This window comes from Gallinula chloropus (assembly GCF_964237585.1).
Source record: "Gallinula chloropus genome assembly, chromosome: 2".
NCBI lineage: Eukaryota > Metazoa > Chordata > Aves > Gruiformes > Rallidae > Gallinula > Gallinula chloropus.
In genome coordinates this window covers 106,105,585-106,131,861 of record NC_140086.1, presented here as the reverse complement: position 1 = coordinate 106,131,861, position 26,277 = coordinate 106,105,585, and the positions used below count along the sequence as shown (strand labels likewise).

General features: G+C 43.5%; 1 protein-coding gene across 1 annotated transcript in view; it reads right to left on the bottom strand.

Moving 5' to 3' along the window:
- Positions 1-26,277, bottom strand: part of EGFR (epidermal growth factor receptor) — a gene marked incomplete at its 5' end in the record, with an annotated part of 159,111 nt that overhangs the window by 131,872 nt on the left and 962 nt on the right. The window lies entirely within an intron of this gene.

The following is a 26,277-nucleotide window of genomic DNA, read 5'->3' as shown; positions in this document are numbered from 1 at the left end:
GAGCTTTGTGTTGCAAATGCAGGATTAGGATCGAAAAGGAGCATATGAAACAATTCCATTTCATAAAGCACTTTTATTGGCAGAGAAAAGTTCACCAGAAAGGTCAAAATTGGGTGCAAGAACCAAGTTACTGTATTTTGCATATGCATTCTATTAACTATAGAAAATTTTCTGATATTAAACGGCTGGGGGTTGGTATTTCAAATTGTATCACTGTGTGTTTGAAAGCTGATTAATCAACCTCCTCAGATTAGCCTTAGGGAAACAATTGTTCTCTCTCATCATTTATTTATTTATTTACATTTCATTGCAGCCACAGCTTAGGTTTTGAACCCAGTGACTAACCAAAAACAACATACCTTCTCTTTCGGAAGGTGAAAAGGAGCGATACCTTTCAGCTGCCGAGCAGGGAGGAAGGCCCACCTTCCCCTCAGTCACACTGCTGCCTCCTCCCTCAGCTCTCTTTCCATAGCAGGCTCAGATCCGGCTAACAGGTTACCGGCCTTATCTTTGTTTAGTAATCCCACACGGCTTTAAGCTGTGAGAGCCGCTTTGTGGAGAGTAACTGTGTGCAAGAGCCTGTGAGTTTAAGGGGGCGAGTTCTGGCCTGGGCCTCCCGGGGCATTGCACTTGCACCTGTCAAGCTCAGAAAGGCACCTCTTTTCCTCTCATCTTCCTGGAGCTGGAAGTGAAAATTTCAACAGAGATGCAGCCTCACAGGAAGCACCTACTTTCCCTGCAGAGAGTGGTAAGGCTAAAAAAAAAAAAAAAAAAAATATCAAAATCAGTATTTTATATGGTGCCTCTGCTTATTTAATCCAGCAGTTCGCATTATGTTTTCAAGAAACAGTGGGAAGACTGGATTTAAACAACAAAACCAAAAAGCTATGAGCCTTGTTTTTTTTTTCCTCCCACAAATATGTACAAAGTCCTTGGATGTTCCCATCAGTTTCTGGCCTTGTCTTTAAGAACATTAATAAGCTTAAATACCTGGGAATTAGGTTTCAATTATCACAATCCCCCAGAGGTGTTTTTACTTTTTCGTCTTCATTATGCAAAGAACATGAAGCAAGATCAGGTTTTTATGAGCCCACCCACAAAGGCATCAAATATGCTGAATCTTCATAACAAATTTGGAACGGAGAACCTAGTCGTGTTGAATATTTTAAAAAAAACCCCAAAACCAAAAAAAAACGCCCCAAAAAACTCCAGAGAGGTTCTTTTGCTCTAACTGCACAACCGCAGGACAGTAATGAAAGTAATGTGACTTCCCACTGTCCCCAAAATCTCACTCAGGGTTTGGGGTAGATCTAACTATTCCAGCTGTCTTGTTTCTTTAATAAAAAAAAATCAAATAAAAAAATGAAAAAATGGGGGAAAAAAATATCTGGCAGCTTCATTTTCATCCTGTTCTCCAGGCAATAGCACCAGGTGGGCAGAAACAACAGAGGCCATCACCCACTACAACCTCCCTCCCTGGTGAGTGAGCTGGTTACCAGAACAATAATGCAAAAATCAACGGGTACAGACCCATAACAGGCAGTTAATACTATTATTAATAAATACAGCCATTTAGTAAAACCATCCACTTACTTTGTTTATGCACTAGAAATTGTAGGCCTCCTCAGAAATTATCTTTCATCCTCTGGGAATTGAGTCTCATGGTTGGCTTCAAAGATGCTGGCACAAAGCACAGACCTTTTGTTTAATTGCTCTCTTTTGAAGCGGAATATTAAGTCAAATGAAATTGAATATGAAAGGGAGAGGCCATACTGGAGTTGATGGGAAAAAACCAAGCTAAGGCAGACCATAACTGCCCTCTTCTCCTCAATGTTGTTAAGGGAAGCATAAGTTTCCCATTTAGCCTCTGCAAAACGCAGGAAGGGGGGAAAGCACTAGACGGAAAAACCTCCCAAACTATACTTCCCAAAGTAAATTTCATTTCATCTCTATTTTATAACATATGATATCCACAGACTGAGGCTGAGGCTCTCAGAAGTCCTGGTGCCAGAATAGCTCCCATTGTCATGAAATCACTGACATTGTGTTAGACCAAGGCCACTTGGAATAAAAATAAATCCAAGGGTAATGTTTTTGAAGAATCGCGGTTTCTATGCAGCAGATGTGTGAAAATATGAATATATATACACACACACATATATCTCCATGGATACATGTAAGTAAATACATCCAGAAATGCACCAACTACCACACCTCTGTGGACACTAGGGGTTGGTTCCATCCCCCAGGACTCAGAACTTTTCCAGCATGCCACAATTTAGTTATTTGCATTCACTCCATTAACAAGAAACTGCCAAAGTGAATAGCTTGAACTGTGTTTTCATTTGCTGATACAAATTGCTATGCAAACAAAAAGGAACAACTACTCTGAGGACTGTACCTATGAACACAGTCTAAGTCGCTTATCTTTGACAAAGAAAACTTGGGGGAGAAAAGGGGTGGGGGAAGAGGTTTCTCTCTTTTCTGTAATAGTGAAATTTTCTACTTTGTTCCCAAACATTCAGAATATTGCTTACTTAAAGCCCCCAAAATTTAAACGAAGCCGCTGCACTGTCTTTACCAAGTTAAGTAAACTATTATAGGTGCTCCAAGCATGACATTTCTGGAGTGCAAAGAGATTTGTTTTGATGGGAGCACCCTGAAACTTCTCTTTAAAACAGTTGGATGCAGATTTTTGTTTAGCTTTTGAAGAGCTGCTCTTCCTTCCCCCCCCCCCCCCCCCGCCTTCCATATTCTTTGCCTCAAACGTGTTATGGCAGGCTGGGCCAGATGGGTCGAGGGACACAACCGCGTCCTTTCCTTTTGGCACCTGGAAGCGTACTGTCATTTACACCAAGGAGAAAAACTGCGGCCCTAAAAAAAGGACATGCAACCTGGGATTAGACAGTCGATAACGAGTCATTACAGGTAACACACAGCCGGAGGCAGGGGCCACGTAGATCCAAACTGCTGCACACACTTAAGCAAAGAAACAAATGCTTTCTCTGGGCAAATGTAGAAATTCAGGCTGTTCCCCTGCCACGGCAGAAAGGGAATTCTACAGGCAGGCACAGATCCATACTGTACTGTAAATTATGGCCTGCTATAAATGAAAAATGCTGATTTGGGGATTGTTCACTTTGTTATAATTTTCCAAGAGTAATATCCTGCAGGGAACAGCCAAGTTAATACAATGTTTCCACTCAAAAAATTGGCCGCCATGGGGTGTATTTAATGAGAGTTTGCCTGCTGATAAAATGTTATTGCAGAACAGGCAGGCTAAGGAGAACCTCTTATTTTCCATCCCTGGATGTAACCTTAGCCCAGCAAGCCGGGTAACTAGCAGTGCTTCTGGATTTGTAATACGCTGTTTTAAACGGGTTCTGTAGTTTAGATGGTATTTCAGCCATTAGGATCCTACAGACGCTGTTCTGTCTGGTCTGCTCTCAAAGGTAGTGGTTCGGGACCTGCCACGGATGCAACCCGTACCTGTTATTGTCCCCAATGTGCCACGCACAGCTCACCGGCTCCGTTTGAATGGGAGCGTAACCCATGGAGCTCATCCCCTCCAACACAACTCTTCCTTCATCTTTCCTTAACCTACTCACAGCTGGCTTGCTATTTTCTCCAAACTTCCCCCTTTCTGGCCCAGAGAGTGAGCAATTTACAGCAAAAAGTGAAACTCCGCTAACGCACAAGACAAAAGCCGGGACTGAGCAACTGAACTGAAAAAGATCCAAAGTGTCAAAAATCCCCCGCTGCTCTGCTGCGAGCATGGCACAAAGGTAACAGATGTGTGCTGCCCTAAAACCATCCTCCCTGCCCCTCTCCCTGCTCTACACCTACAGCCCTCCTCTTGCATTCATCAGCTTACAGGCAGTGGAGGTCTGAGACTCATGGAAATGTATGGGGGGAAAAAAACCCCTCTATTTCACACAGTGTGTTGGTGATCAGCATCATGCACAGATAAGGTTTCAACTTCTGCGACTGTTGCCAGCTGACAGATCAGTGGACAAACACCGAGAGCTTGAAGGAAGCTGCCAAGTACCACCACAAAAGCGCTTTGAGTTTGGCACAGGAGGATGTGCAAGCACACACACACCAACAAACGGTACATGTCTCCACCCCAGGGAACTTGAGAGCTGAATGTGATGCAAGTTGTATAGAGTGACAGTTTTGGACTTAATCTGTAGAATATTGTTTTGCAACATAACTGTTTTTTACATCCAGCCTTGTGCAGAGGAAGAAACAAAACCCCAAATGCTCCAACTCACAGGCCAAGTGTTTGCTAGGAACTACTAACAAACGAGTGCGTGTGTCGGTATGTGCGTGTAACTCCACAGCTCCTTTCTCCACCCCCACACACAGTGCAGGGAATCTGCTAATACTTAAATGGTGGGGAAGGTCAAGGATTTATTGTGGGAAAGCTAAGAGTAATTTTGCTGCCTCTCTGGAATACTGCAAATGGCCAAACTGCACAGCTTAAGGAGAAAAATAAAAAGTTACCCTTTAATTTAGGACTTTAAAGAAACCATCGCTCTAATGGTCTTAGAACTAGCCACCCAAGGGTACAGACCCACTATATGTTTCCACAAACCCAGGGCAGCAAGTTATCCCTTTGTAAGCAGAGCTGCTTCTGCAGAACATGACAATAAGTTTCCCAAAGGTAGGACCAGGACTTCAGAAACCAACCTGCCAAAACTCCAATAACTTTCCCTGCCTTTCCTAAGTATTCCTTCAACTTTCCCTAGTGCTTATCCATAGCAGAGGCACGCAAACACTTTGGGGAGAGGCAGAAAGATCTCCTGGAGACACAGCCCAGCACTGCATTTGATCTGGAAGCACGGCTTCGCTGAACACCATGTGAGATGAACAAAGTGAGATTTTGCAGGAGAGGTTTGCTGTCTACACAAGCACCTATTTGCCTTTGGTTACATGCACACAACTCTGGGGAAACACCCAAATGCTGCAACTGCTAGTTGTCCCCAAAAGCAGATGGTGTATCTCAATGTACATTCAATTTCTCAGCTGCAGGGCAGCATCTCAAAAGATGTTGGGACCAGCCTGGGGGTTCAGACAAGACGAGAACAGCTCTTGGTCTTTGTTTTTGGGCGCACATTTACCACGGAAGAGGGTGGCTAGTAAGAAAGACTCCCTGCACTCAGGAGCGGCAGCGTATTGCAACACTCTTGTTTGGCAAAGGAGCCTGCGGCATCCCTGCAGCTGTCCTGGGCAGCAGCCAGGGGCTCTCGCTGAAGGTGCTTCATCCTGTGTCCAAGTCTTTTATGAGTCCCAGACTTGCATAAGAGGACTGATGCCAAGTTCAGTATGTTCTTGGTTTTACCAGCTGCCTTTTAAAATTAATTTAATTTCATTTGTAGTGAGATGAGAGACTAGGAACAGCAAGGTGCAAAAGCTCCACTTGCTTTTGTCCACGTTCCTCAGTGTTTAGCTGGAGAGGTTCACCCAACAGCCCAAGGCCTGAGTCTGTGCCGGTGGCTGATGGAGGCATTTGTCTGGTAGGAACAGGAGACTAAAAGCTTAAAGCGCCAATCCCATGGCAAAAGCTTGGAGCATCTGGCCTGTGCTGTCCTCTCCTGTGTTAAACTGACATTAAATGCAATAAAAAGTGAGTATCCCTACGTACTTCATCCCAAAGCCTCCAGCGATTTGTTCCATTACCAAAGCTCAAAGCAGCTACTTTTCCAATCAGCTGCATTTTCGATCTCCATGCGCACACTCAGAAAGCGATTTTTGCTTTCCCCACCCTCAAGCCAAATGACAAAATCTAGAAAAACAATCAAGAGACAAGACTCAGCATAAGGCCTCCCTCCTCAGACCTCATTACAAGCAGACCTCCTGCTGACTGGGTTCACCAAAGAAAATATTCAGTGCTATGTAGGTCCCAGGCCCAAGGTATTTTCCAGTGCATCATATCAATATCCATTTCTCATCCAACTAGCAACTTGCCTTCTTGGCATGAAGATCAGGAAAGGCAGTTAACGAGCATTCACCAAATTGCAGAAGAAAACCCCAGGTATCATGAACTGGCTAGGCTTTGATGGCACACAGCCACATGCCCCATCCAAACAGCTCGATCTTTACCAGCACGGGAAATGGAGCGGACAAACTCTGCCAGCAGCTGAAAGGTTTTCTAAAAATCACCGAGAAGGAAAGAAAAAAAATATTCAATTGCCAGCCTGCACATTTCCATCAATATGTGACAGAAAGCAAGCACTTGGTTTCAAAGGGGTCATTAAGCCTTTAACTATCCACTTAACATGAATGCCACCAGCAATAGTGGTCAAGTCAATGTTTGCGCCTGATTACGCTTCAAATTTAGATGGGAAGCTGTTGCACATAACACAATCTGTGGAGACTTGTTTCTCTTTCTAATAGATTTAAATTGCCAATATAACAGGGCCCAGGACACAGATGCAAAATGAAGCCCAAAGAACAAGCATTTTCTCCATCGTTCCTTTTTCAAGGCGCTATGAAGATCAAGGGGAGTTTGTCTTGCCCGTCTAAAGCATGTAATTAAAACCCAAAATCAGTAAAAAGAAATAAAAACTGAGGGGAGGGAGTGCCTTTTGAATCAAATCATATGATGGACAGCTGTTGCATGGCACTCTTCTCCACTCCTCACCCTAAAGAATAAGGCTGCAGGTACAAATACCCCATACCCGTACGTCAGGGGGCAGCAAATTAACCAGTGCTGCTACTTGAGGGGACAGCAAACCCCAACCCCTCAGCTGTAAGCTACTTTTCCTTCCCAGAGAGCTTCAGTCCATGGGCACAGATTAGCCCTGTGTGCCTTCAGCCACCTGAAACCCTATGGCAAGGGCAACAGGCAAGTGTCCGGGCAAAGGAATATACCTATCTCGCCGGGGAGAAAACAAAGCAAACACAGCACACCCAAGATTGGCACTGGGTTTCTTTGCCAGGGAACAGTCTCCACCCCCTTTCTTCAGAGCTCCATCCGGCAACTTTGCAAGTGTCCCTGTAGCACAGTAGTCAGGGGAAAATGTTGTTAGCACCTATTCCAGGCTTCTCAGGTATTGCAGGGCTAGGTTTTGCTTCCAAACCCCTTTCGTCTTCAGAAAACACCTAAGATCTGCAAGCCAGCTGTAGTCACGGGACTTTCCCAGTGTAGGAAAATACTGAACTGTCTTTTGATAGAAATAAGCTATAAGTCCTAGGTCTCTGTGGGATCAAACACTTCAAAAAAAGAAAGCAAGGAGGAAGATATAAATATCCCACCTATTATCCTGGCATGCTGCAGAAATGGAGTCACTTAAAAAACCCAAATCAAACAAATCCACAAAACAGCCAAAAAATCTCCCAACCGAACAAAAAGAAAACCAATCAGAAAAAGAAAAACAATGCCAAATATCACTGTCTCAAACACCCAAAACAGAACCCACTAATCCAAGTGGACACCCCATAAATACATTCTTTAAAACTTTACCAGTAGCTGAATTTGGACTTCAGCGAAATCTAATTTGTATTCAGCAGAAGAATTGCTGCTAATGCTGCAGAAAAACTCAGTGCAGATTAATTCTCAGTATTCATGAAAGCAGAATATCCCAAAGCTGTGAACTAAACCCTGCACTGGCTAATGGCAGCTTGTGAGCATGTAGTTCAAAGTTTAATAGCTTCCCACCCCCCCTTTGCTTTCTACTGCTCCTCAGTTTACAAACCCTGACAGACTTTGCAAGAAAATGCTACTGAGTGATAAATTGAGAGGAGCCTATGGAAGAGGTTATGCAAACCCTCACCTAGCTGAGTTTTAATAGGGTGAATCACACCTAACCCAAACACAGCCTCCCAGCTTACCAAGAAGACTCCAACTTCCCCAGCCACCGAGCCGGAGCCAAGAAACCAACACAGCAGCCAGGCCAGCCTGAGAGGCAGCGAGCGGTGCAGGGAACTACGGGTGGGCAAAGCCCTTCTGTCTCAATGTCCCTGGAGATGGGCTTCCACGGGGACATCTCCCCTGTGCAGCAGCCTGACCCTGGCTGATGCAGGATTTCGCACTGGATTTTGGGATAATTTCCGCATGAGAACACACAGACATTTTTTAAGACCCCAGCATTTACGTCTTACGGTGGCTTCCCCCACCCTTTGTTTTACAGCTAAGTAAATGCCTGGAAGAAACAAATGAAATTTCTTTAGCCCATTTGCCCTGTATCAAAGCATGTAATTTCTTGATTACACAGTTACTTCGGGTTGGGGGATTTTAGACCGTATCAAATCTATACAACAGTGCAGACAGTTATAATACATAGATCCTGGTTTTATAATCCTCTTTTGACTATCTCATTGGAAATCCATTATTCTGATCCCTATACAGTTAGTCCAACCAAACAAAACATTAAAAAAACAAAAAAAAAGGAGCTCCACCCTTCCCAAAATGCAGACTCTGTTTAAGATCTGGTGCATGAATTCAGGTAATTTTAGTTCCTTCTTGCTGTATCGTTGGCCACTTCTTCCAGCACTTACCCTGAAACACTACTAAAATCCCTTGCTTTATCTGAAACATATTATGATTTCTACACAGAATGCTTTACTGCAGTTAGGCAGTGGCCTGAAATAAACACCCAAAACCTCAAAAAGTAATTTAAAGAGTACTAGATAGGCCTTCTCTACAAGGGCTTGGATTCATAAAGTACAAACAACTTCTTGGTTTATTTTCCCTTGCGCGGGCCCTTTGCACCAGGTAGCAGACCAGAAGCAAACCTGAAAGACTTGCACCCCTACTTCTGAATGCTGCTTTCCTGGCTGAAAACCCAGGTCTACCTCCAGTCCCAAGCGTGCTACTTGAGTACTTAAGCCGGGCTTCGGAAGGTTTCCCCGAGGGCTGAATGTGACCTCATGTTTTCCTACCTGATGCTGCAGTTCCTTACTCTCCCCCCTTCCATACCTGCACACATAAAGGTAGTTAGCTTTAGATAGCAGCTGCCTGCAGCACGGGTAAATGTTTGCTATTTCTTATAAATGAAACTATGCTATCAAACTAAAGACTTTATTACATGACTTCCAGAAGCTTCTGGTGTTTATCCACAGCTTGAGCAAGCGCTCTCTTCTTAGTGTATCACACTGCATGCAATGAAGGAAATACAGCAAGGGAAGACAGGCATTTTAAACCAGAAGCACTGACATTGTAAATAAAACCAGTGCAATTAAATATGAAGCCTATGAAGTGACCTTCTAAGCCTTGGGAAGCTTCCTCCCCCTGACATCACTTGTATTGACTTTGTGCAAAGGTTGGGAGTTGCTGCAAAGCCAAAGCGTCAACTTCAGACACCAACCCTAGCTACCACGCCATCCTATCAGCAAAGCCCTGAGCTTTGTGTACTGGAACACTCTCACTGTCTTCAATTCTGAATTTTAAAACAGACCATCCCCTCAATGTCTCTGTGAGCAGACAACCAAATAAATTCCCTGCCTGGTTAAACCACTGCGAACAGGGAACCCAGCTCCTCTGCCACTGGGAATTCCTTTCAGATAAACAGTCATCAGACTTCTAAGATCTCCTGTGTCTCTGTCTCCAAAAGCATTTTTAATATACATCTAAAGCAGCTTTTTAAAAAACCCTGCTAGTGCTGGAAAGCATTCCTCACATAACATCAGTTTTATCAGAGGTGGTGATTAATCAGAAATCAGGCAGAGAGAGATTGCATTTTTTAAAGGTACACACACATTTCTGAGATAAATCACTGGCTGCCTAGATATTACTGCACTGCATTCCAAACACTGAATGCAAACAACAGAAGGTCTCTTAAAAATTCTACTTTTGACTACAGTAACTTTTGTTTTTTATGCTTCAGGCAATTTAACATGTGTGCTACATGTCTGAACACCTTTGCTGAAAATCTGTTCATTTCATACGGCACTCCAGTGCACAGGGAAAAACTTCCATGCTCTGGAGCCACCTGGCATGTTGGTACCAGAACTAAACTGAGTAACTAAAGAGACTCTTTTGGGGGCCACCCTGTTTAGCTTGCCTTATATCCTTTGGGAAGCACCACAAAGCCCCCATGCAAAGTTTTCAGTCCCAGGATACAGACGCTATTGGTGCCTTTCCTTTAATATGATTCAAAGTGCTTTTGGCTTTTGTTGGAAGAAAATGTACTGAGGCTATAGGATGATTATCAGGGGTAAACCTGCTCCACCATCCTGAAGTCATAATAAAGATACTTAGCAAGGGAGAGGACCTGTGGAGATCAGAACGGGATTACAAAGAGCACGAGCACTGGAGGTTATACCACAGAGAAGGCGTAAAAAGCAGAGGTTCAGAAATAGTAGAAAAGTGCTCCTAATGTTCATGCCTAGCTGTCTCAGTCTAGGAAAGGGTCAAATGCTTTTGAACCCAGTGTGGCTTTCACACAAAACTTGTGAATTTTCATAGGAATTTTGATGGCACCCTAGTTTCCCCAGGTCTTGGGTTCAGCTCTGAACATCCCGATAAAGCATATGAGACACTTCTGTAATGTTCCACCCAAAGTTATGCACCAACAGAGGACTCTCATGCGAGAAAGAAGGGATGCAAGCCCCAGCACTGCCTATCCTCACCTGTATCATCAGGACCAGCCCCAGTAACCTTAGGGGAAGCACAGTAACCTTGCAGGAGCACAGTAACACCACTAAAAGAGCTGCTTCCTCCAGCTCTGCACATCATTTATCTCACAACTAGCAATAGCCCACTAGTGAACGTTAGCAGAGGAGACTGAAATTCAGGCTACAAAGACACAAATCATTTTTATGCAGTTCTGGATTAGCATATATGCAGATTTTTGTCCATATGGTGATTTCAAAACACTTTCAAAGACTAAAGGTGCCATCCAGAAATTCCTATCATGAGGGAACAGAACCAGCATACATGCACAACGTTTATCTGGTTTTGATTTCAAGCATTAGAAAACTTTCTTTGTGCTTTTATTTTATACAGTCTGATAAAAAACATTAGCCGTGGCAAAAAGTCAACAAGAGAACAGCAATCAATAATAATCTGGCAAACACAGTGCCACTGAGAGTAATAATTCATCATAATCCTAAGTATGCTTTTTCTAAGCACATCGGGGTTTTATTAATACACTGATACTCAGCTCCAAGAGTTGATAAGGATTAAGAATACAAAGAACAGTAGTAAATTCATTAGCATAGACGGTCCTCCTATACCACAATGTCTTAAAAAAGAAAACCCCTAAACAGGGTATTGAACTTACACTTCTTGGTTTTAAATTATAAGGTATAGTCTTACTCAGTCCAGGCTATCTTAAAATCTTTCCCAGTCTTTCATAGGTCTCTTGTCTCCCCTACAAGAATTACAGTTCACTGTACAGAAGCATTTACAATGTACCACCCTAACGTATAACAGACAGCAAAACATCATGACGCTCACACACCTCAACACCATTTCCCTGCTGTCAAATATCAAATGTAATATGAAACTTTGCCCAAAATTCACACCCATAAATCAAAACTTCTGATGCTTCCAGTAACTCATGACTTCCATTTCAATCAACTTTAGCAGCTCATTGTTGAGAAATGCCAAGTATCTGCCCTTGCCAGTCACACCCTAGAAAAGTGTCACCACTTGAACCTCTCAAAACCCTGTAAAACAAGGCTCTTGAATCTGTACAAACTCTAGGCGTACACACAGCTCCACTGATCTCAAACGGATTGCACATGGGCCTGAAAGAACGCATCTGCCAAAGCAGCTTGCTGAATCAGAGCTATTGCTAATTATTGCCATTAACCACTTTTCTCAACTTCCGAACAAACTCGTGCCCTCCTTTGACTGCAGCATTCAGCAAGTGTTAAGTTCCTACTCTCACTTTAGTTACATGCACTTTAAAAATCTGTCTAATGCACTTTTATAAGTGCCACGTAGACAGGAGATGCTTCAGTGCCGGGTGGTATAGCAGTTGCTGTGGTAACACCAATTTTTTTCCCTTAAGTATAAAGCAAGAGTGCCAGAGGTCTCTCTCTAAAATAAGAATTGTATATTTAATATATCATCTTAGGGCTATATTAAATAATTCATTTTATTTCAGCAGAAGGGAGGAAGATACGCGTACACCTATAAGCAAACTTCTTCGTTAAGAGCTCCTATGTAGAAGTTCTGGGTCCGACACACCGAGCGTGTGAGTGAAATACCACTCAACTCAATTAAGTTCATTCCAGGAAGTTTAGAGACATCTACTTTTTGTTAAGCCATCAGACCACTGCTTTGGCTGGCAGAAATCAGTGCTGAAACCACAGCACTTTACACAACCAAAAGAATTCACTCATCTTAACACCATCAAACCACGTATCCAGAAACAATCTTTTAGAAAATGAAAGTGGAAGGACAATTACCAGAACACATACTTACTAGACTTACTTTTAAGCATATCCAGTCAAAAGACTTATTTCAAGTTACAACACTGACACCACAATACCTTGTGATGTGATTATAATTTATAATACCTTCTGTTTCAAGAGAATTACTTTTTGGCATAGTCCTCATATAACAGAGTGTGATATTCTACATCAGTTTTTCCCTTTAAACTAGATGAGAACAGTTTTCTTAGGCAAATACAGTCATAAAAAAACCTGATCCTGCAGTCCTGGCAGGCAAAATACCCAGAGACTTCAAAGGAATATTATGCCTAAGGTTTGGCGGATTGAGCCTCAATAGAAGATGCATGTCCCTGCTGCAATGTTACTGTAATTGAGAAGCAAGAGTTCCAGATTTTCTTCTTTCTCCTCCAGCTCTCCACAATTCCACCTTTTCCATAAATGCTCCTGCACGTAGCCACAGTGCTTTTCTCCAGAGTGAATGCTCTGAAGCTGGGGAGCCAGACCAAATTCAAGGTCCTCTGTGAATTCCACTTTACCACTCAGGAAGGTGGAGATGGAGCAAGCAGTTTTACCACAACTAGTGGGCCAGTCAAGCTGCTTAGTTAAAGGATATTTTTTTTTTTTTTAACACATTTTTCCAGGGTAAAGCACTCCTGAAGCTCCATAGGTGGAGACTGGAGTATATATTCCCCCAGGATACGTTCCTACCTCCTCTGCCACCCCCTAAAGAAAAGTGCACAAATAAATACAGGCAAGCAACAACTCTAGGAGGACAGACCCCATGTATTTACCAATAGGTATATTTATGTTCCCTTCCTTTCCAGAGAATAAAAATGAAACCCCACCTGCAGGCAGGTAAATCAGCTCCTCCTTCGCAGCTCATGCTGCAGAGGTGGAAAGTCCACATTCAACTCTTCATTACACTTTGCATTATCAATGCCACTGATTTAGATACGCTGAGTATCACCAACAATATCAGAGCTGGAGCATTTCACTGCTTGACTAAACTAATGACACACTGAGTTATTTTCCTGCTCTCATCACTGTATTATCAGTGCAGTCAAACAGCTACATTGCTTAATGCCCAGTTAAATACCCTCTGCTATTTATTTTCTTGCAGGAGAACTTCCTTCTCTCTCCGCTTTGGATTACAACTCGTTTGCATCGCATTGTGGCTGATAATCTGTTATTTAACCAATCACGTGGAAGGGATGAAGGGGGAAAAATAAATGAAAAGTTAGGAAGCAGGTAGCTGTGACCAGACATTGCCACAGTTCGTAACTTACGGACAAAATTCAAGTGCTTCTGCACTTTCTCAGAACAGCATATCAAAGGCTAGGAAATACACCTTTTCAGTGTTCACACTCCAATAACTGTTAAGCCAAAAAAGAGACAAAAAAGAAAGATAAAACCAACAACAAAACAGTTGACTTGAGCTGTTTTTTTCAATTTCTGACAAAACCCACAATGACATTTCCCATTTCTGCTGACCTAGTGAGGGCTTGGCAGAGGTAATGAAGAGGTGCCTAATATCTGCACCATGGACCACAGCTTCAGGTGTAAACATAACCTACCCCAGTCCAACCCAGGTGAGTGAGAGCTCTTGGCAGACACAGCACTTGTGGATCTGACTTTATTAACTGTCAGTTGACAGTATTTTTCTCTATGTATTTGAGTTATTGCACCTTCGGAGTGAAAGTCTCATTTTATATAATTACATAAACACAATTGATGGTAGCAATTTATTCCAGGGGCTGAAGATGTTCATTGGCAATCTAACAATAGAGGGAATTATTGCTGACAATTCCACAAAAGCTTTTATCAAAGTTTATGGGCCATTAAGCCCAACAGTGTGATTACCAGTACGATATCATCACTCTCAATAGTATGGTGCTGGCCCAGAACAATCCATTTTCTAATCCTGTCTATTATAACCAGTCTGTTTACTCACAAGTCATATGTTTGCTATTTCTGAAATGATCTGAGTCTTTGAAACAGTACTTGAGCTTAGTTCATAGACAGGATCCAATCAGTACCGCATTAAACCAAGAGAAAACAGTCAGAATCCCTTTCAAGTGCCCGTAAGTAATTTAAATTTTCTCTTCATATAATGAGATACAAAACACGAGCACCAGCTGAGCGTACAAACACATGTGTATTGAATTCCACAATGCATGGAGGCAGCTCTGAAACACAGGCAGCACAATAACATAGGGAATGTTTCTTTTCAGAATCTCAAGGAATTCAGTCCTTGACCTGAGCTTGGCATTGGCATCTTCCATCCTACACTTTCCTAGTGACTAATGACCAGACACAAAAGAAACAGAGAAAGTGTTAATTAGCTATTTTTACTCTTAATTCACTGAATACTACGCGCTCATTGATGTGAACCAGACTGCTGCTGTTCGGATCAAGACAACCCTCATTTAGGAAAAGGGCCTGTTCTTCCTTTCTTGTGCTTGACAAATCTTTTAAGTGTCAGGGAGAATTACCCCCACATACTGATGGAAGCATCTTACACACCAATGAACACAAACTTCCATGGTCCTGGATTAGTTCATCTACCACAGACAACTCTGATAAAGTGACACTGCCTAAGGGATCTGCCTCATTAAGGAGGTAAAGAGAGAACAAGGATGGCTCTGAAATAATAAAATCGTTAACAAGAGCACCTTGCAGAGCTTATTAGGGTAGGAAACAGACGGACAATACATTTAATTACTTTTGAGGACCAGATGGAAATGAGACAGCATTTCAATTATAATCCTTTCAAATCCCAAAGAAAAATATCAAACTGATCCAGTAATTGGACATATATCCTAGCACAGGTGACTTAAGTAATGATCAGATCTTACCAGATAACTGAAGATGCTGAAGTTTCGAATTTGCCTCCTACTGCAGATATCCTCATTGTAAGTGGTCAAATTAGGAATCACAAATAGAAGGGATCACGTTTTTCCTTTGGCACCAAGAGTGCCACAACTCAACTACTTTTCCTCCTTTCCAGACAGGGGGAAGCCAAGTACACAACATAAACACAACTTGCCTGTTCCCTTTTCTGCATCTGCAGTGAAATACTCACCCCTGCTCCCACTCCCAGAGACTCAACTTCTGCCATTAATTTTGAGGAAGTGATAAGGGCATCAATACCTACCTAGATACTACAAGCACCACAATAAAGGCAAAGCGCAGAGCTGATAGCAGCTCGCAAGCCTTGTGTACTTTGTTCAGCCTGTGACATAAAGACACCAGCTCAATTCTAATGTTGGCTTTTCTCTGCTACACAGAGATAAACTTCAGATGGAAGGCTGTGCTTAGTCCCCCAAAATTACAAAGTAAACAAGGACTGGATAGAGATTTGCCTTAGAAAGCCAAACACTAAATGGTCCACATATATGGATGATCAACTCGATCAGCTTGCTGTCAGCTACTGTGCCCCAGTAAGGTCAATCTCTCTGTGAGTGATCAGACACCACTCAGAATTCAAATACTGAAACCTGAAGAAGAAAAGACACTCTTCATGGGTATAATTTATCTTCTCATTACTGCAGGTCTCCAAGGAAAAGACCTGTATCAATACCTGAGGGAGGGGAGATGTGTCTGTTACCAGGGTTTCCAATGGCTAGTTTTTCAAGGAGTGACTTCTCTCTCTTCATCTGACTCTGAAAATAAAGTCACACTTCCACCACTTCCCAACTCTCATCAAACACCAAGAATACACTGCTTTGTGGTGCAAAACCCAAGTTTGTGTGGAGACCAAATAGCTTTGATTATGGTCTCTCTCTGACAAGGCGGCTTCCAGAGCCAGGATTTTGCCAACTAACACTTTTATTTCCAAAAAATGGGGGGGGTGAGGTGGGGGGGTGGTGTTCTGGTTTCTTTTTTTGTTTTGTTTGTGGCTTTCTGTTTGTTTTGGGGAAGACAGGGGGCGGGGGGTGCGGAGGCAGGGCCTTGGTGCAAAACTGGTCTGAAGCACAGCAAAAAAAAATTGAATCTTGTTCAACAAGTGAGAATGTCAAGTTTCCATTCATGAGAAAATAGGTTGCAACAAAAATAGAGAGGAAAAAATACTCTACACACATAACAGCTTGTAACTACAGGCATTTTCTGCTCAGCAGTTCCCAGTATCATGATGGGCTGTCACTCAAGGACTCGAGGACATCTTCCCCCACATTTTTTGGGTGGGTGGGAGGTTTCCTTGTGTTCATATGCCCAGGAGATGATCTCTGTACCTTCAGATTTAACACATTAGAAGCAAGCTTGTCAAACATTAGTCATATCTGTTCTTACCACAGCTTTCCCTTCCCAATAATTAAAGGGAGTGAAGAAGGATTTATTTTTTTTCCCAGCTTCCAAAGTCATAGTTTGTGCAAAGTTCACCACCAATGCCTTCAGGTAGGAGAACCGGTAACTTCCACTTGCAGAAGAAACAGTGATCACATATGCAAACCAGTATTTTTATCTGGCACTGAAGATCTGGTATCTTCACTATTTTGAAAGGCTGTTTTATCAAGTAGGTATTCCTAGTGTCTTACACATCTAACACAGTACCAAAAGTTTCTTCCATATAAACCAGATGATCACATGGCCAGTAGGTCCCCAAATCTCACCTATTCTCCATATTCCCAAAGCACACCATCAGTCAGAGCTGCTTATTGCCTTTGATAGCTCAGGGTGCATTTTCTGAAATTAATCAACATTGCTTTGTGCATGGCATAACCAGTTATGACAGAGTAATAAAGTGGACATACTTTTTCTTTCACAACGCCAAAACCACATGGGCTTTTTTTTGATTGCACAATGCAGCTACTTAAAATTAGAACAAACTAAAAAATAACTTTAGGGAACAGGTCAAGAAGATCTTTGCTACCCTGTCTTCTACGCCAAATTATGATGCTCTCGTCACAGGTCCAAACCCAAAGCATAAGTTGGAGGTGAACCATGAAGCACATCCTCTTGGAAACACCAATGCAATCCAGGAGCAATCCAACCTAAGAAAAGCATTGCAGTCCAATCAAAGAAAAGCAGTTTTCTGCTTCTCTGGTTATGGTCCATCCATTGGAGTTGACGGCCCAGGAAGACATGAAGGAAAGGTAAGATTACAGCAAACTACAAACATTTGGGAAGCACCTGCTTAAGAATTTCCCACTACAATTAAAGAAAATGAAGGTGCACACGGCAAGGTGACTCCTTTTCCCTATTAAGTATCTGCTTGTATAAAATCAATGAGAAAACCTGAGTGTTGAAGATCCAGCACAATGCCACCTGTACACAACAAATGCGTAACCTCGCTTTGGTTAAGTGGCTGGTGTCGAAATGCCACCTAGCATTCCAAGCGTAACCCAACTTAATCATATCTATTGGAAACCACATAATAAATATCATGAAATATGCAGCATGCCATCCTAATTGCAGAGGTTGTCTCATTTACTAGAAGTCATTTATTTATTCAAATGACTTGGAACTACGTGATTCAATCTGAATCATGGGAACTAGTTACTGATTTGTGCAAACCGCCTCTCGCTACTTTGCTAAAGGCACTGTTGAAATAACCGACCCAACTGCTAAAACAAGCTTCTTCCTTGAACCATGCCTCCTTCCTTAGGCTTACCTCCCGAGTGAGCTTCAGAAAATAAGACTGTTGCACAAAAGCATTTTGAACACAAGATTTTTATTTCATTTTTAAAGACTTGGTTAATTATGTGCAACGAAAAAACGGCATTTCCAGGATGACAGGATTGCTTACCAACAGTTTAAGGCAAGCAGCCTTAACTGCACTTTGCAGGGTTGAAGTACACTGGTCTCAAGAAGAAATGCCTACCAACTCAGATGTAAATCAAGTTCAACTTTCAGAAGTGAATGCATGCGTTTCAGATCTTAACAGGGGGTGCGAATACATATCCACAGAGAGAAGCAGCTACAGTCTCTTTTGGGCATCTGTCTTTGTTTGTGCTTTGTTTTTTGGGGTTTCTTTTTTCAGCTAGGCCTTGCAAATATGAAAACTGCCATCACAACTTTGCTGCGGCTATGTAAGAAGCATCACTGAGGAAACAGTTCAGGCTTTATATCTGCTTACCGCCAACCTTGATTTGCAGCTACCGTCTCATGCCGCTGTTATTTCAGGAGGTGCTGGGGCTTCCCCCAGGGCAGTGGAGCAAGGGGCCAGGCATGCTGAGCTCTAGTGCAGGTGGAGAACAAGCATGCTCTGGTCCCAAGGAGCCAAGCCAGATGTATGTCACCACACGTCACCACATGCCAGGCTTTGGCCAGCCTCCACCAAGGGACATACCCCCAAGGAAGGATGTGCAGAAGGGCCTTCAGGAAGGAAGGGAACGTTGCTCTGCATGAGGCATCATTTCAAAGCTTGCGAGTAAGCCCCGACGTTGGTTACCTTCGACTCCAGGCAGTGTTTATCATTGGCTTGGGCATGGGGCAGGAGGCCAAAAATCCTAGCAGTCAACTTCACCAGGGACCAGCTGTGTTGCCTCAGGCAACCATTCAAAGACTCCGTGGCTCTGGACAGGCAAAAATAATACTTTTTCCCTACCGAGGAGAAGTGCTGTGTGAGCACGTAGTGCCCCAGTGCCAAGAGCAGCCGATTTCCAGGGCTCTTTCTGGTTATCTTCATATTTACTGTTGAATCTGGTGATGGGAAGGCAGGGATTATGCCACTGCATTTTGATTACCAAACGCACACAAACCCCGTTCCCACAAACTGATAATTTTCTTCTTGTAAAAGCCAGAGCTAAAACACCACTATCCTGTCATCAAGACTGCTGGTTTGTACCTTCCCCTCCTTCCTTCCTTCCACATTTTCCCCAGGAAACATCCTGCCTGACGCAGTCCCTGACGGCTTGCCCAGCCCTGCTGGCCCCCACACCACAGAAGCTGTCTACCCTGGCAGAGCGGTTCTGGTAAAACTGCTTTTGCTAGTCCTGCAGTCATTTCTTCTTCTTTTTATTTTTTGTTTGGGATGGAGGGGGCTGACAAACCCACTGCTCTTCCAGGGAGCCGGAGGGTACACCTGAGGCAGCAACCCATCCTTCACGCAGCACCTTTGCAAGGTAAAGGAACCACAGAGCAGTAACCGCTAGATGGAGAAGGCGGCTTTTAACCCACACAAGCAGCGCCGCCGGCCCTTGGGGCATTGCTACTGCTCCGCACCTCTCACCCTGCCTGCCCAAAGCCCCAGCCTGCCTGCTTGTGCACCTCCAGCAAGGAAGCTCCATGCCTCCAGCTCCTCCTCCAGTCAGAGGTTAGCAAGGTATGGTGATGGTACCAAACATAAGTAGGTCTGGGAGGTAATGGATACCAAGGTTTTTTTTTTTTTTTATACTTATATATATTTTTATTTCAATATTTTTATTATTTTCTCATTGTTATTAATTACTTCCTTTGATGAAAATGGGAGAAAAGTGATCACAAACATTCTGGACCGCATTTATCTCTACTTAACATTCACCCAAATCCGAGTGGAGCTATTTGCGTGTATATAAATGACAATTTACCCCACCCTCCAAAACCTGAAGCTTTTCAGAGGGTGAGAAGAAGCGAATTGAAGTTAGTTCATTAATTTGAGCCAAACTCAGCAAACATGCCTTGGCCAGAAAAATGAGTGGGAGGGAGGCATAAGAAAATCAAGTGGTGTTCTGGTATTTTCAAAATAAACCTGCAAATTTTCATTTCAAACGGCGCTTCATTTTCCTTCTTACCCAACTTAAAAAGAAAAAGAATGGTCCCAGGTCAAATTTAGTCTTCCCAATTATCCTAAAGCAAGGTTTATTTGTTGGTGGGTGGTTGTTTTTCTTCACTTCACTAAAACCACCCTAACATATTTGCTTCTGTTTGACTGGAAGTTACTCTTTTTCCCAGGTTTTGGGTATTTTATCCCCGCCTTCCCACTTCAACTGCCGAAACAAACATAATCCACCCATGATTTGATGCATTTTAATAGTACAACATGCATGTGGACACGTAGATGTTTACTTTCATGTACACAGATGTGCTGGGCAGGAGACGGCACGCTGGCAGGAGGAGGAACCTTGCATCTGCCTTGCACGGATCTGTCAACAGGCACAACTCCCTTTGCTTTAAAACTTCAAAAAGAAAGCTCGCACTCCTTTAACAGGCTACATAAATCCAGCCCCACTCCCTCCAAGCGACGCTTTTTAAAAAAAAATTAATAATAAAACTTAAAAGTGCAGTGTGGTACTTCATAGCTCAGTGGCCCGGCTCACGGGGCCTCTTCTTTCCACTCCGGCCATCAGAAAGTTTTCCTGCTCAAGCACACAACCTCATAAATTGGTTTCTCACATTTTTCCCTATGAGCAACTCTCAGTAACATTATTAAGCACAGAGAGCACAAGACCCACACCTAAATATTCTCCTTACAAGACGAACTACAAGGCATGTCATCGTTCTTAATAAGTAACAATCTTGCTTCAAGATGATGGTTATTTTGGTACAACCTCACTGTACAGAGGAGTAGATGGTTTGCCCCCCCCCCATATTTCCTTTAGGAATGACTTCTGCTGTCCATATTCACGCCAAATGTTCTGTAACTATTTCTGAAGGGAAAAAAAATCCCAACACATTATTACTCAATACTGTTAGGTCAGCAAAATTCAGCCCTAAAAAAGAACTATTACAGTCCAGTTTGCTGTAGTTGGAAGCCATGAAGTAGCACATCAACAGCCAGAATGGGCAGGAATGACGCTGGATCTCATACCGTGCCTACTAATAAAGCATTCCTGGAAGTGACAGGGTACAGGAGAAGGTCAAATCAATATGCATTTAACAGAGTTGGTGTGTACTGCACTGAGCCAAACGACTGTCAGCACACACAAAACATCAAGCTGTGGACTCCAGCACTGCATACCATCATGTCCTAGCAAAAAAAACACCCACCCAGTTCACCTGAACACCTTCTAGCCCCACCCACACAATGCTGATATATCCATAGTGCGGGTTCCCTGTCTCCTCGTGCACTTTGCGAGCTCTCCAGAACAGGTGAGGACCAAGGAGCTTTGGTGAGTCAGTACCAAGGCAGCTTTTGCATCATCCTGGTTCAGAGGGTGCATCCTGGAGGTGATGGCCTCCCCACTGATCTTCGTCATTGTTCCAACTGTACCCCTGAGCTCCATGAAGCAGCAGCTCCTACTCAGCCGTGGTCCCCGACACAGGAGCTGGCCGAAGCACTGCTAGGCCCCAGAGAGCCAAATTCTGCACTAACTTTTCCAACTGTGCTCAACGGTGAGGCATGTTGCTCAAGCTAAACTCAAGGCAGGTGACTATCCCCTCGCAGCAGTAACTGCTGCTTGAGCATTCATCAGAGGCCACGCACCTTCTACAACGGCTACACAGCAAATCCGGGAAACGAAGAAAAACAAGAACGTGCCTTCCACCGAGGAGCAAATAAAAGCTCTGCTGCCTTTCCTAATAACTTTCCCTTTCTGCTAAAACTAGAAAAATCCTAGCTGGATTAAGTGCGATTCCTGTGCCAGCTGAGCCCTGACCGACAGAGCTGCATTTCTCCTTCATAGGTGCACAAGGAGAGCAGGACAGGAGAACGGGGGTTTGAGAAATTACAGACACAAATAGAAGATGCCTAATGCAATTCACACATTTCCAAAATAACAATTACTTTAGCTAGCAGGTCATCATTTTACAGAGTAAGATCTCAGCCCCATTTTGAATAGTCTGTATTAAAAAGGTTGGTCAGCTGGGTCACCTTTCCAAGTGCTCCTTGGAGGATGTTTTTATGGGTACAGGCAATCCTGTACCTCTCCCCGACAAAGTTCTCCAAGCCAAAGTATTTCTCTGACAGCACAACCACATTTGTGTTACAGAAGCACTTCTGGAGTACAGCTAGGAGCCTAACACGAGATTTGACACAAGTTCTTATACTTGTAAACACCAACACTTACATTGTGAAACGCTGACGACCAATTTCGAATGTGTGTTAGTTCTTTCTGTGATACTCCACTCGCACACACAGGGTGACTGCTCCCTCTGATGCATACACAGCTACCAAAACTTGGACTAATCAACTGTTGGCAGCATCAACAGTTTCTACACAAAAAACATTCCAAGTCACCATCCCTAAAATGAAGCAAACCTTCACTAGGATCTTTTCTGAAAGCTATTAAGCAAAGGTAGATTGTGCTCAAGGAAGATAAAGACACCTTCCAAAGGAACTGGTTTGGCTAGTCAGCTATCTTGCTGCTAAAGCTAGCATATCCCAGTGATTCCAGTGATACATGGATACCCGAATGCAAAAGTCAGCCCTGAGGACCATAATGGCATCGCGCGACACTCCCTGGAAGTCTCTCTCTATAAATTAACAAATAAATTACAACGGACTGCTCTGATTGTGAAGTCTCCAGGGCATTGATCTTGATTTATTTGCAGATCTCTTAATGAACTCTTGATGCAAGAAATAACACATTTGTGTTTACTACTGTCACTTCAGCCTGTTGTTTGCTCACCAAGCACACGCTTTGCTAAGGGTCTGTTTCTTTTGTGGCATTTTACACATCATCACTGTATTTTGCAGATGGCCTGAATTACGCAGGTGCCTGCTGCCACCTTCCCTTCACCTGCTTATCAGAAATCATCACCAACGATGGGAAGATTTGAGTTCTGTTCTTAATCATTCACAGGTTTAAGCACTGGAGTAACAGCAACTCTGAAGTCAAGGTTACTTATTTAATTACATTATTTCACCAAACTGGCTTGTATCGATATACAAATTTCCGTGTCTCTAACTGCACTCACTGCCAAGGCTGCACAGATTTATTTTAGTTTCCAAATCCAAAAAAGTTCATTTGCTGAAAAGAAAAAAAAAAAAAAAAAAGGAGGGGGTGTATATAGACAAGACTTTAGATAATAAATACCTACACACACACACACACTCACTCCTGTCTCCACACAGAAAACTCCACTTGCATCAGTAGTAGTAACACAACTCCAGGAATGACACAACAGTGTACCAGCAGCCCAGGCACTGTAAGAGGGGCATGAGATGTCCTTCACCTGCAACATGGTGCCTGGCACCAGGCAGGCAGAGGACACTGCTGACTCCTCAGACAAGCTGCAGACCACCGCACTCGCTCCTGTAACAGCCCCCACCAGCAGGTCCGTTTCATAGGGATCCCCCTGCAAGATCGGTGCTCCCATGGAGCAGCAGCCAGGTTACACCAGCGGGCATCTGCAAGGGCACGGGATGCCTGCAAATAACCAGATCAAGCCCTACATAATCCACAAAGATTAAGTCTACCTGTATATATCCGTCCAAGAAAGTATGTAATGATATACAGAGCAGCAACTGCAAAACAGTGTAAAGGGCAGCAATACAGAGTAGTGGTACACATGTAGCCTACAAGTAAACACTGTGCAGGGTATTAGATGGAGCTTTTCCATTTCACATGGAAAGGAATGCTTCCACATCCACACTTATTTCTGAAAACTCTCTGCTACTGAAGGCCATTGCAGCCAACTTTGGCAGCTACCGAGATGTCGAGCATGTCTGCATGCACGCTCCCAACACTGCACAGCACGCTCCCATCCCACAGGGGCTGCAGCTACGGATCAAAACTAGAGATATAAAGCCAACATATAACACCGAAAAGTGGGAAGGGGGCGGGGGACACACAGACACACAACAAGGGGCAGGAGCATTCGTCACACCCTTCCCCTGCTCCAGCATGGGGTCCCACCCATGGGAGACAGTCCTCCATGAACTTCTCCAACATGAGTCCTTTCCCATGGGGCTTCAGCTACTCACCAGTTGCCCCAGCATGGGTCACTTCTATGGGGTGCAGTCACAGAACCACAGAATGTCTCTCAGGCTCAGATTGCTCCAACCTGGTGCTCCATGGAGTCACCATTCCCACACTCCACCCAGCAAACCTGCTCTGGTGTAGACCTCCCTCTCTCTCTCTCTCCTCCTTCATGGGCTGCAGATCTGCTGTCTGGGGCTTGCTCCAACATGGGTCACAGTGTCTTCCATATGTCTCCAACCCACTCCACCATGGGTTTCTTCACAGGCTGCAGGGGCATCTTTCTCTCCCACACCTGGGGTGCCACTGCCCCACCTTCCCTGGCCTTAGTGTCTGCATAGTTCCTTTTATCTTCTCACTCCCTTCTCTAGTGGCAAAATGCAGCTGCTTGTGGGGTGTTTTTCTCTTAAATGTGATTCCCAGGGTTGCTGATGGCCTTGGTCAGCGGCAGGTCCAGCCTTGAGCCCAGCTGGTGTTTGCTCTGTCGGGCCTAGGGAAAGCTTCTAGCTGTTCCATGCAGAAGCCACCCCTACAGCCCCCCTCCGCCACCAGAACCCCACCATGAAAAATCACAACAGAGTGAAAAACCAGACTAGTTCCACTGTGGTTACTGTGGTTAATCTAGGTCAACATCACAGCAGGTAGATGGAGACAGTGGCAAGTACCCATCCCAGTGAGGGTACTTCAGTTTCCTGCAGTGCCATTTAGTTCTGAATACTCACAATTAGGGTTTTTTCTCTGTACCTTAATGACTAGAGTATTACCTGTTACAACTGACCCAGTTCTCTCATCCATATTCAAAGAATTAATTCTAAACTTTCTGGAAAGGACACAATCGTATTTAAATTTCCATTCAAACATTATGTTGATCAGATTTTATTGGTTGATTCTGACATTTTTCTAACAAAACAATATTTGCCCAGGTACTTTTTTTTTTTTTTTTTTGGAAACACATCCTCTTTTTGGTAATAGAACAAATCAGGTTGAAATTTTTAAAAGTGCAATTTCGTAAACAATTTGACCTTCTAAAATCCGTGTAATTCAGTCCTAACACTCAGGAGTGTGTTGCATACTATGGCACATTTACTTCCAGAATTACTCAGAATTCTGATACTGGGTCCTGTCACTTGACCAAGGAGGCAGGTCCTCCGCATACACTGATGCTCTGTTAGCTGTTGGACCTGTCACTTCACACCAAAACCTCACAATTCTCAAATGCTGCTACTTTTTGTACCCCTGATTTATGTTCTTGCTAATCCTCAAGTGTGGGGAGAAACTAAAAGACCAATTGACAGATTCACACTTCCCGAAGAAATTCTTCTACCTTCACCTCTGCGACTGAAGCTCCAGCTCTCCTCAGAGGAACAGTTACTTGCTGACAGAACACACCAAGAGTAATCTGTTGGGTTTATCACTTAGCTGTTGATTATTTAGTAATCCTCAAATTACTGACACCCTCCTAAGTTTATGAAACACAGTATTAAGCACTATAAACAAAGTCTTTCTCCTCACACTTTATATATTCTACACACTCTTTAGATATTCTACAGGGTATGTGCACCTGAGACTGTACCTCAGAAGACTTTTAACACAAGCACAGCAGACAGGGCCACCTCACTTCTCATCGTTTTCAAAGGGTGACAGGGAAAAAAAACATTCAAAAAAGAAAACCGGGAAAGACAAACTGCCCATGTTACATCAACAACAGGTATGAACTTGACTTCTGGAACAAGACAATCTCTCCAGTTTTTGAAGGTTGTGCAACTAGTTCTTTTGGCCAGGGTGCTTCTCCCTTTTGGGGCAGTTTTACCATCCACAGTCACGAAAGACTAACTGGGTTGCTTTAAGCCCTGCATCGCTCCTGCTAAAAACTATTGGCTCTCTTCTCCCGCTTTTTCTTTAAAAAGAATGAAAGAAGAAGGAGAGGAAAAAAAACCCAACACAAAACCATAACGAAACCACCACCCGAATCTGCATTTTTTTCCTGGCTGGCAGATTTCCAAGATAAAGAGGACTGCACTCTGCCTGGGACAGCAGCCGGGGCCTGCTCTCCCAACTCACAGAGAGCGAACGCCACCGCACAGAGAGAAAAAGCCACGGCTCTGAAACGCTCTCTCAGCCTATAAACCAGTTTCGAAAAGAAACCCAA